The sequence below is a fragment of the Balaenoptera acutorostrata genome, chromosome 18 (assembly GCF_949987535.1).
Source record: "Balaenoptera acutorostrata chromosome 18, mBalAcu1.1, whole genome shotgun sequence".
NCBI classification, from domain to species: Eukaryota; Metazoa; Chordata; class Mammalia; order Artiodactyla; family Balaenopteridae; genus Balaenoptera; species Balaenoptera acutorostrata.
In genome coordinates this window covers 39,318,524-39,331,914 of record NC_080081.1, presented here as the reverse complement: position 1 = coordinate 39,331,914, position 13,391 = coordinate 39,318,524, and the positions used below count along the sequence as shown (strand labels likewise).

Sequence of the window (13,391 nt, the reverse complement as noted above, 5' to 3'; positions counted from 1 at the left end):
AATTTTATTTTTTAAACTAGAAGTTCAATCATAGAGGCAGTATTGCTTAGCAACTACAAGCAAAGCCTCTGGTGTAAAACTGCTAGGGTTCAAGTCCTAGACTACTCTCCATTTACAAGAACTGTGACCTTAAGCAAATCGTTTAACTTCTCCTCAGCTGGAAAAGAGGGATGTTAACAATACTACCTGACCCACAATGTTATTGTTCCTATTTAAGAAGTTAATACATGTAAAGGGCTGAGAAGAATGCCAGGAGCACAGTGAGTACTCAAGTAGATGCTGGCTGATTGTCATTATCTGGTGTTGGAAATCTACTTTCAAACATTGCAAACGAAGTTACTAGAAATAAAGAGATAACAGTGCCAAAGGGAATATTGCGATCTTCTCTTTACAGATTCCCAAATATCTTCCATTTCTCCCATGAAATTGTTTGCTATTTAGCTGAAATTAGCGTGGGTTTTTTTTGGCCAGTGACTTTTATAAATGTTTAAAAGCATGTTTTACATTTTTTAGTGATAATGACTAATCCTGTCACTCAATAGTTAGTTTCAATCACAATTCATTAAGATTAATGAATTTATTCTTTTTAATGTTAGCTTTTCCCCTATATAGGCTACTCTAACTCTGTTATGGTTTTCTAATGTTGCTTTTGTCTAAATTCCTAATGAATTTATTTCTCTTCCAGGCAAAACATTGGAAGGCACAGTCTACACAAGTTCATTAATCTACAAGCATCCAATTCCAAATCAGATGCCAGTGGGCATCATCTCTTTGTCCTTTTACAATAGAGAACTGATTTGATTAATCATATAGCTGTGATACACTGTATTGTCCCCAGAATGGCTGACTCTGACAAAGCTCCATAAACACATGGGATTTTAAACCTTGGCCTGTCCAGCTTCTCACCTTGTCAGAGATTGCTTGCATCTCATTCCACCAATCACTGCCCAAAATAGCTAAAATGCCTCTTATGCAAAAATCACAGGGTATTCATTTGACACTCATCTATTTCTTTTATATTATTTTAAATTCTTTATAATTTGCTGTCACCTGCACTGTGACATTAAATAGTCTTGCGATTTTTTTAAATAATCTACATATGACCTTACATCCAGGGAATAAATATCTAGAAAACAGATCAGGTCCATATACTCATACGGTTAAGGAAGGCATCTTTGTTGCTGTATATCCAGGATGTGAGCATTGGATGAAGCTGCTTAAAATGAAAAACAAAAAAAAAATGTCTTGTGGACAACATGTGGCATCTCTGCAAATATACCTCCTCCATCTATATCAACTTCCCAAACTTGCAAAGTAACTTCTAAACCCATCCACCTACAGCATAAAGCAGCCTTTTTGTAATACTTCTACCAAAAACACGGATAGAATTGAGTTTTCCTAAAGTTTTTGATAAGATGAAAGAGTGTAACGCAGTAAATAGTGATAAATGCAAGCAAATTTTGAGGTCCAGATATCATTGAGATATTACGGAAGCAAGTACTCCTAGGCTTCTCTCCAGGTTTCAGAATCATCCTTGTAGGGCCGTTTCTGCAGTGTTCTGGAGAAAATGTGGTAGGCTGTGCTATGGCAATACATAGTTCTAGTTTATATTCCTCTAAGCAAATACCACTTGTCGTTTGACATTCAGGTGGCATATTTGGGGGCTACTTCAGCTAATTTGAAATTCAGTCCTTTTATTCCCAAACTTGATTTTCCTTCAGATGGACAGTTCTGATTATTTACATTTTTCTTCAACTTAACTCTATTTTGTCTTTGAATGAACAGGTTACTAATAAAATCGTTGAGTATTATTCAATTTAATTAGCTTTTCTAAAACTTATCCTAAGAACAAATGATACCATCAATCAAAATTACCAGTGTCTGACTTCAAAAAAATTGTATTTACACATTATCCCCAAACTATGTATAATTCTCCAATATTCACAAAAGTTGAAATACTAAATTCATCTTAATGTCTTACTACAGAAAAAATCAAACATAATTAAAGTAATATTACTGATAAAAATATAGTAGCTACATACTATTTTAAATGGACAGTTTTCTAATCAAACTCTAAGCACTAATAATCTTGAGATTCTATAGTTCTTCTGTTTTGTGATTTCTGATTTAGGAGGAAAAAGTTAATTTTCTAGTTCAGAAGGGGAAAATTAATCAGTCAGAGACCTCAAAGAAGATAATGGCAACAGTCTGTTCTCAATACTAATGCAAGAGAGTGATAACATACATCTTGCAAACAATGAGAATACTGCAAATCGTTCATTGTCGGGAGAGACTGAACCATATGATTTACTTTGTAATTGTTTTGCTTGAGCCAATGTTAACATTGATTTGCACTGTTTGAACATATATCAACTGATGATAGAAAGAAGTAGGCCAGACGCATGTTGGGTGGTAAGAGGAAACCTTCCAAAGAATGATGTTTCCCTCAGTAATTAACAAAAGCTGTAGTTTAAATTTTAATAATAGAAATTTAAAAATGGCTGAATCCAATGATCTATTTTTCAGATGAGAAAATTGAATTCTCAAGATGCTAAGTGAAATTTTAGCAAAGTATAACTGGTTTAGAATAGGTATTATTGTTGCCAAAAATTAGAAAATAACGTGTATCAAAGTTTTGAATATAGGAAAATCTAAATATTTATTTAAATTAACCACTAGTGGTTTATTTTCTTTGGTAAAGCAATGCATAGTTACTTATAAAAATCATAATAAGCAAGGAATTAAAACTACATAATAACACCAAGTTAAATGTCATTGTCATTTGAGTAATGGTGAGACTGCCACATTTCTGATTTTATGTAGAAGTTGGTTAACACAGACAGGATAATCCTCATGTGATTTCCACACCATCCTTTATTTAAATGTATCTGTGTTACTAAGCGTAATCTAACCTGTTGTTTGGTTCTAAATTAGCTTTCCAAATTGTCCATATTTTCACATTATTGAAAAGTGAATTACATTTATTTTCATGACTGGTCATATAATACATTTATAATTTCCAAAAAATGTTTATGTTTTAATCAATAAGTTTAATTAACAAGAGCTATTACACACCTTATTCCTGAGGTCTATATATTTTACCAGGTTTCAATTTTGTAGTTCATGTATATTACAGTAATTACTTGGAGACAGTTGCCTAAATATCCACAGAACAGTTGAAAAGATCTTTTTGGAGTTAGGCACCAGCTTGATGGTTATCACTGAAGCCTATCTACAATTAAAATAGTACATTTTCTGGCAGTAAGAATTTATCTTAAAAATACATTTGCACAAAAATGTGGAAAAATGTGCAAAAACAAAGATTTTTTCTCGAATATTTTGTTGAAACTTTGAAACAACCTGCTCATATAAACATTCACCCATATGTAAATTAGTGTTTTAGAAATGATTAAGTTAAAAATAACAATATTGTCTTGCCTGAAATGTAAAGCGCAATTATGACATTTTCTTCTATGATTAAAGAAAACCAAAATTTCAGGATATGAATGTTTCTTAATTTAAGAAAAAAGTTTATATAACAAAGGTCTCTATTTTCAAATTTATGTCATTGCATCCATTCTTTTAAATATTGTGATAAATATTCATAAGAAAATGGACTTGTCCAATTCAGAACCATCTGGAGGTAAAAGCCAATTAAACCAAACATTTATTCTAGCTAGAGTTTAACATCTATGTTCCATGTGTATGTTAAGCTTATGTCTTTTTGAAGGGCTAAGGCTGAACATTCTTTTGCAGAATATCATGACTCAAAATATCCCTTTCAAAATGGATCCCTATGAAACTCCATTTTTAGAGAACACTGTCCTTTTTAACTCGAGTTATTATTCAACATTATCAATGTGTGCCATGTTTTTAAAGTGATTTTTTAATATAGCAAATATGCTAATCTCATATAGTTACAAAAATGAAGTTTTACTTACAACCATATTTTATTAACACCTTTGCCTGTAGAAGAAGTGTGATTTTAAGGATGAAAAGTGTATTTCCCTCTAAATTAACCAAAGGATAAATTTAAACTTGGCATTCTTATAATTAGAGTAATAGATCTTAGAATTTTATTACCCTACTGAAAGATCAAGTCTCCAGCACTAGTTAAAAAAAAGACTTTAAAAAATATATTTCAGGGAAATGATGACATCAATTTAAAACTGAGAGAGAGAACTCATATATATATATATATTTTTAAATAAGGGAATTCCAAGGAAAAAAAATGTATTGTGCTTAAGACCACTGGAATTTTTTAAAGAACACAATGTCTTATTCATTAAAAAAAAAAAAAAATCCCATTGTCTAACACTGTTCCTAGATCACAGCTGTTACTCAATAGATGTCTGTTGAATAACAGAATTAATGAAAAATAAGAGATTAATTTGCGTATATATCAGTGGATCACATCACAGTTCTTTGGCAGCAGAAAAGTTTCATAGTTCTATAAGGCAGAATTAAAAAAGAATACACATTTTAAAGCTATAATATATAATTCTGGAATAAGTTTTAGTATCCATTAAGGAAAATATAATATAGTTCAGTGTTCTAGTGATAAGGTTGGATATTGTCTAGTTGTCAGGCTTATGCCTGAATAAGATAAGTGCTCAGCAGGCAGAAAAAGTCCTTCGCATTGCTAAATGAGAAAATCAAGTGAGCCCTGATCACATAAAGAAAGATGTGAATGATTCAAGAAATATAATTCTCCTCATAGAATAAAGTATTTAGTCATTATCTGAATTGGAATTTACATAAAATTCCTGGGATACACATTCACCTCTCCATTCTAAGAGTTAACAGAATAGATCATTGATAGGGACAACATAAAATGGTGGTCATCTTAATTTAAGTTTAGCTATATATATGTAGTAAACACGTATATACACTTGATGCCATGAGAATGCTAAATATCTCAAAAAAACTATGAACCCAAATACTTAAAGCCTGATTCTTGCCATTTAAAATGTGTCTAACACCCTCATTTTGCCTGATTATCTCCTGTTTGCCCCTGTGGTGGGATTAACTAGAATTTATTAAACACCTTCTATATGCCATGCTATCATGCTATAATTCTTACAACAACTCCATGAGGTCTGATACCCAAGGTAACATCCACCCTATGTCCCCACCCTGCTCTGTACCCCAATACTGTACAATGGACATCACATCTTAGCATAAAACAGGCAGTGGTTTAAAGGAAATCATGCCACTTTGCCATGCATTCTCTGTTAGATTAAATTTTTCCAAGAACAAAGAGTGAGTTTTCTTATCATTGCTTGTTTTGTTTTAAAGTCCTTTCTACCTATTGAGCCACTGTCTATAACTAAAACAAAAGACTGATCCAAAAACAATCAAACAGCACTGAGAGGGCCGTAAAGGTCAACAAGAACTTAAAAATAAAAATTTAATTTTTACGATCTAAGTCACAGCAAGGAAAACTGAAATTTGACTGTATCTACTTTCTATTTAGTTGATAAAGTTAACTAAATGAGTAACAAATCCCCACTACATTCTGCTCCAAATCCAAATCATTAACTTTATCTTGATGATTTCACCAATTCCAACATAAAGCAATGATTTTGGCCTCAGGATATTAAGAAAAATTATTTTTTCAGGTACTATCATTTGTGTAATATTTTTATTTGTTGGGTCTCATTTATGTTATAGTGTCACATACATACTCAAACATTATAAACTTGCATATTAAGACATTGAAATCTTACTTATAGGGACTTCCCTGGTGGCATAGTTGTGAAGAATCCGCCTGCCAATGCAAGTGACATGAGTTTGAGCCCTGATCTGGGAAGATCCCACAAGCTGCAGAGCAACTAAGCCCATGCGCCACAAGTACTGAGCCTGCGCTCTGGAGCCCGCGAGCCACAACTACTGAAGCCCACGCGCCTACAGTCCGTGTTCCCCAGCAAACAGCACGGAACCTAGAGCCCGTGCTCCGCAACAAAGAGAAGCCACCGCAATGAGAAGCCTGTGCACCGCAACGAAGAGTAGACCCTGCTCGCTGCAACTAGAGAAAGCCCGTGTGCACCAATGAAGACCCAACGCAGCCAAAAATAAATAAATTAATTAATTTAAAAAAAAATCTTACTTATAAATGAATATATATTTATTTAGAATCAGAGAAATAGTAAAAAAAAAACAAAAACTATTGATTATTGTGCTTCTGGCATAAATTTGATGAATCCCAGAAATATGATCCATATACTCCAAGGCATTTTAACTAGTATGATTATACCATGGATGCCATTACTTCAACAGAGATGCTTTCTAGTCTACGGAATAATTGGAAGCAAAACCCAGCAGGTTTCAATGGCTCCAGCTGTGTTAAGTACTGACTGTGAAACAGATTCCCTCTCTTGTATGTTGTTTTGTAACAGGAGTGATGTATAAGGTGAAAATCCCCAGATGGGTAGAGTTCCTATGGGTAATTCATGGGAAAGTAAATTAATAACAAAAACTAAAAGAAGCAAGATAATTTTAAAACACAACATGCAAATGAAAATGGTGAAATACACAAAATGAAAGATGAAGCAATTATACAAATATGAAACAATAGGGACTAAGATCAAAAGAAAATATAACATCCTATCTGCTGTTCACTGATGCTGTTACAAAGATCAACTTTTCATAAATCCTAGATAACTCAAAAACAGTGTTTTAAACGTAAAACAGATGAACAGATAACTTGCTTTTTAAAAAGATATAAAACTCAGTTATACATACATATAATAGTTTGCATTATATATATGTATAACTGAATCACTTTGCTGTATGCCAGAAACTAACACAACATTGTAAATCAACTATACTTCAATAAAATAAAATTTTAAAAAAGATACAAAACTTAAATTCAAGAAAACCATCAAAAACAAAACTTAGAGAACATGTATTAAATGAAATTGGGCACCTCTGTCAGTGGTAAGTTGGTATCCTTGGAAAAAATAGGCGAAAAATAGGTAGGTTTTTGGAGTGCCTGCCTACCATGGGCCAGAAATCTACATGCACCCATGTATGCACTCAGTTTAATAACAACCTTATGGATTAGGCCTGATTACATCCATTTTACAGACTAGGAAAGCAAGGAACGGTACATTCAAATGATGTATCCTATGTGACACAGTTTTTAAAATAGCAGTTCTCCAAGTCATTTTTTTTTTTTTTTTACTTCAAATATCAAACTACTTTTTGTAGTAATCTCAGTTTTTTTCACATGGAAAAAGAATTAAATAGGCCAAATATTCTCAAAGGTCCATTTTGAGTCTTGAGAAACTATTCTGTGAATTCTATTAGACACTAAATTTATCTTTCTAAAATTAATATAGTAGCTAGACAGCACTTACTATTCAATTATTATTTTGCTGCTTTTTATAGGATTCATATGTGATTCTATGGTGTCGTCTGGATGGATCAAAAGTCTATTAAGTGAACTTTAATGATGACTTTTTTTTCTCCTCCAAAACACACTGTCTCTATTAAGCAGATATCAAAGTGAATCTATTGATCATTGTTTAGAAGTAATCACTCAATTATCTAAGTAATCAAAGGTTTAAATAAAAATTTTGGATGAGGAGTCTTGGAAGAAAAGAAATCTGATCCTGTTTATGTTCACTCTTTCCCTTCTTATTATATCCTAACATGAATAAAGATGTTATGATGGGCAGACACAATGGTGTGGAAGAAGTGAGGGAGAAAACGGAAACCACAGATATCTCTAATTAAGTGATACGAGAGTGTGCTCATGTACATTAGAATCAGCGGTTTTTTAACACTCTGCTTCTCTCTCTCTCTCTCTCTCATACAAATGCAGAAATCACTAGTGAGTCAAGACACTGATAAAACATATAAAGGTGTTAATTATATTTCACTGTTTACAAAAATCAAAAAGTCAAAATGCAGAGTCTAAGAATGCTTACACTTGCTCATCTATAGGATGAGGTTAGGTTAGTTGGTCTTCACCAGACCTCCAGAAATATGAATGGAGGTGTCTAGGGAGATCAAAATTTCTTAGATGAGAGACTATGGGGACTCCTCAGCCACCAAAAAAACCCCCAAAACCCAAAAACTCCTTAAACCTAACTAGAGTGTTTGTCAGCAAGTCCCAGCTGTTGCAGAGGAAAATAGGGACAGTAGCTGAAACCAGACAATCAAACTCTCCCCATATATACTTTTTGTTTAGGCCTCGTTGTCATATGCTTACCACAGTTTAATCTTATGGTCTAGAATTAGTTTACTGGGAGGTATTGCAGGAAGAACAATTTTGGGTGCAATGAATTGCCTTGTATTGATGACGTGGGTTTTTAAATAAATGAGTTGCAATCCTTTCCAACAAAAATAATGTCCCTAATAAAGAAAATGTTTCAAACTTATATCTGGCCTAAAAATAGTGTTTTTCAAGTAAAAGTAGGCACATATGAGGAAGAAATACCAGTGCAGAGGTAAGGTTCTAGACTGGAAATAAATGCTTTAGCCGTGTGACTTGAAAAAAACACATTTTCTGTCTCTCAATGTCTATATAAGTTGAATAAGAATGGTAATATCTTCTTTCTGTAGTTGTTATAGAGATTATCAATGGACATATGCATATATAAGGCATGATTCCAATATCAGCTGATCACTCTCATTAGGTCAGCATTTACTGAATGACTACGAAGTTCACTCTTTTAGGAGCTGTTGTAAGTTTAGTCTTAGAAATACAAAGGTAAGTAAGACATTGTCTCTACTTTGAGGGACTTTCTTATATTCTCCTTAATTATTAAGCTTTAAGTTATGATATACCAGTATTTTATTAACTTAGTTGTCATTTGAGACTGAAAGATCATGAGGAACCCGGGTTGTGTTTTGAACGATCCTGAATATACACCTGGGGTTGACACTGCATGGCTGGAGAGGCTGCTCAGCCCCGCCAATAACAGATGGTCCTGCAGGATTAGTTTAAACCCTGAGGAGTGTTGCTCCCAGTATCATCCAGAAGTCAATAACCCTTAGCTAAAGCAGAATTTAATTGTCTAAAACAGAGACTTTAGGTGTCAAAATGATTCTGCTTAATTATTACCATGTTTAAAAATCAATCAGTGAATTCAGCATAGTTTGCCATCACTGCTTGGCAGATTTTGGGGTCAAGACCGTGAATGAAAATGAGTTCATGTCAAACTAAAATATCCTAAAGATTTAGGATATCCTAAAGATATCCTAAAAGATCTGTTTTTATTATGGTTTAATGTAATTTTGATACTCACTTCAGTGTGTAGCAAAAAAAGTATTTTCATAAAAATTCTGACATCTTTTTTTATATTGGAAATTTGAACACATTGAAACATTATTAATCTATACAGCTAAATTTATTATGATTTCTTAACTTTGAAAATGTTATCAGTATAAAAAACCCAATTTTGAAAATTGCAAAGGAAAAACATAAATAGAGATTTTCTGTTTCTAGGAAGAAAGGACACACTGTGGATGTTTTATTTGACCCTTTATGGATGTTCTAGAGCAAAATATTTCTGTTTGACTTTTTATTTTTTTGGAGGGAAGATTCACAGAAATAAGTTGGTGTCATTGTCATTTAAAAATATATCCAGAAATTAAGAAAGCGGATGTATATGAGGTAACATAAGTGAACAAAGTCCGCCTAAAGAATGACAAGAAATGAAGCAAAGAAAAGCTGCCAGTCCAGGTGTGTTCACAACTGACAAACAAGGAAGGTTATTGTGATTCTAGGCTTCCAGTGTGAAAATCGGTTCAAAGGCATGAATATATGACACAGGCGGGCATCAACTCACAACTCAGAACTCACTCCACTTTGTCTCCATTTGTCACTTGCACCCCCTACAAGAACTCTCCTGAGAATCCTACTTAGCTGTGTATTTGAAAGTCCTCAGCATGAAGCTGCTACCACACGGAGGCACAGGTTGGCTGCAACCTCCAAATCCAAAAAACCACCAGCATTTTTTTTCCTCAAGAAAAGATCTACTAGGGAACTCCTGTCAGCAGAAGACACTGTCTTCCGAAAAAAGATACATCTTCATTATATATATCCTGTGTTTCCATGCTTCTCCTTCTTGAGGTTTACTTAATGAGGAAAAAAACCTCATTTACTGAATTGCAGTTGTCTTGAACAAAAACTGTTTTCGTTTTCAAAATCAATCATCTGTGATGATTCTCAGCAAGTCCACAGTACCTACTGTGGTCTGCACATGGATTATATATATGTTTTCCAGTAGGCAAAAATATAGGATTTGTAAAATCTTTAAAAAATAGGCATGGCTATTTCCTCTGATTTTATATATAACAGGACCTGTCAAAGACATTAAGCATTGAAGAACTGTGAGGCATTTTACTGAACCCTGTCATGAAAGTAAATATATTGAAACCCATGTATGTCTGGAATGAGTTGCTGTGCTCCAAATACACACTGTTTACAAATGGAGCAAAGGTGAATTCTAAAAATACAGTTTGAGAAATGATTCAATAGCAATTCCTTTGAGGATCAAAGCACTCACTTAGTAGCCAGCCCTTTTCATTATGGTAATGCTACAGTTTTATAGATACCTAGGGTTATAATCTGATTTATGTTTAGAGGAGAGTATATACACACAATTGAGAGATTCTTGTAGGAGAGGTGAAGGCCACACCATGGACAGAGGTACCACAAGTAAGTATGAGAGGGCCTGCAACATCTATCTTGAATAACTAGAATCATCCAAGAGCAAATCTGTCCATTCTAAGGCATGTATTTGAGATTTTATTCTTTCAGACACATTCAATGTTTCTGCATTTGGAAAAAATAGGCAAGACTAATTCCCTAGGGTATAAATCACTCTAATGTGGAAGGGAATGTGTTAGCTAGTTGTATTACAAAGCCTTTACTTCATATTTAATAGGCACCGGCAATACCAGCATTATACAAAGCTCTCTACTTTGCAAATCTTTAAAACTCCACTTAATTTTCAGCACTGATTTCCTGCAATCTAAGAGCTTATGAAGGGTTCACTGTGTTCATACCGATGTATGCAAAATGTGCCAGAACTTCCCTGTCTGTGATGGCATTCATTTGGAGGTGAATCCCAAATTTCTATCACTGGCATGCTTATTTCCGACTAAAATAAATATTCTTAGAATGAAAGCTGAAGATTAGGAGGAAAAAAAGGAGGCAAAGTAACTAGCACTGGAAGAGATATATGCAAATATCAGCTCAATGACAATTCTTCATACCATTTACAATTGAAGCTTAAAGACCCAAATACTCTGCAATCCATTAGTTTCTCAATATCCTGGAAGGGATTAGAGTATTTCTTAACTGCTAACAGACTGAAAAAGGCCAGAGCCTGGATATTAACAAAGCTGCATAATACTAAAATGTAGAGATGGTCAGATAGAAAGACAAACTAAGGAAGAATGTTAAAATACAAGATATTATACAAACATGGTAAAACTGAACCAATTTCCATTCCTTCCTGCAGCCTACATAATTAAACATCTACATAATTTTTTTTTATTAACAAATATTTATTGAGTATATATGGTGCACTGCTGTAAAGTGAATGGTGTTCTTTTTTTAAATTAATTTATTTAATTTATTTTATTTTTGGCTACACTGGGTCTTTGTTGCTGCACCCGGGCTTTTCTCTAGTTGAGGCGAGCGGGGGCTACTCTTTGCTGCGGTGCACGGGCTTCTCATTGCAGTGGCTTCTCCTGTTGCGGAGCACGGGCTCTAGGCGTGCGGGCTCTAGAGCGCAGGCTCAGCAGCTGTGGCACACAGACCTAGTTGCCCCACGGCATGTGGGATCATCCTGGACCAGGGCTCGAACCCGAGTCCCCTGCATTGGCAGGCGGATTCTTAATCACTGCACCACCAGGGAAGCCCCCAACATCTACATAAATTAATGAGTGGTGAGGCTATAGTATACTCCTTTCAAGAACAGATAAGTTAATTTCATATATTTTCTCAAGGAATTCCGGGATAATTAGTGTAAAATGACTAGAAAGAATCAATCAAATGTGCTTCACAGATCTTGCCTGTGCATGTATCTTCACCACTCACAGCTGTACAGGTGGTCCCAAGTCCATCATTTTAAATGTGATGTGTGCATATAGCACTGTAATCAATCAAACCACTAAAGATAGGGGGGAAATATTTTCACATGCCATTTAAATAATGGATAAGTATGTAAAAACAAATTCTTAATGAATGACTTCAAGTTCTGAATGCTTTAACGTTATATATTATGGCTCAGAAAATTCCAATTCTGCCACTATTCTTTTCTATAGGCAACAAACTGCCTATAGGACAACAGTATGAGTGAGAGAGATTACATATGGATTGTTTTCCCAGTTTATTCCTGCCATCATTCTTTACTGTTAAAGAATGGGTAGAACTTATTTATGAACTTCACATTTTAATGAATCTTGACTTAGGGAAAAAAAGAATATAAATCAAAACCAAAATGTCAATCATGGTAATATATCTTTCTTGTTCTATGTTTCTGATGACTGACAGCCCAATAGGTTTGTATCAAACAAAGGCAAAAAGCATGTGTTCCTTTCCAAATGAAATGTTGGACAGATTTAACAGCTATCTGAAATAACTCATGAAATCTTAAACAGTGAAGTATATTTCCTTTTGTAATTGAGACGTCATATTTCTACATTTGGATTTGCTTTTGTGATCCGATATAAATTTTAGGGGAGCTAACCTTTAAAAAGGTCATAACACATTAGCATTATTACTTATTGAACATGACTCCTATGCCTCTAGATACTTACAACTTTAAAGCGAGCCCCTTGTTGACTTGCATTCTTGAATTCTCACGAATACCTGGTCTGTGATTAGTGTCATATTTCAACAAACCTGATATAAATTTTAGGGCTCTGGTATGTAATAAATTCTGAGAAATATATTAAACATAAAATCAGCTGTCAAGAAAGCAAAAGCTTAAAAATACACATAAAACAATTCTTGCTTAGTTTCCAACTACATGAAATATGTGATATTAACTGATTTGTTAATATTACCAAGAGACGAATTTATAGTTTCAATAGAGGGTCCCCTTCAAGAAAACACCAGACTAAATTCAGAGAAAACTTACTGCAAGGATTTTAAGTGAAAGTGTAAACAATCCACAGTTTTCTTTCTTTAGCCTGCATGCAAGCTAAGAGCTCAACTCTGACAAAATCAAACTGAGAAAGTACTAAAAATGAGCCATGCAGTTGACATGGTCTCGAATTCTGCAAACACTCAATCTGGTACTGCTGGACCAACACAAGCACTATAGCTTTTCCCATTTGGTGGATTTCTGCATTACCCCACTCCCCAACCCGCAAAATTTAGAAATCAAACAATCTAAATAACATATTAAAAATAATTGTGAAAA

At 34.0% G+C, this 13,391-nt stretch overlaps 1 protein-coding gene across 4 annotated transcripts in view; it reads right to left on the bottom strand.

The window, feature by feature from the left end:
* The window catches only part of PCDH9 (protocadherin 9), a 979,957-nt gene that overhangs the window by 956,223 nt on the left and 10,343 nt on the right, over positions 1-13,391 (bottom strand). The gene's annotated exons all lie outside the window — the stretch shown is intronic.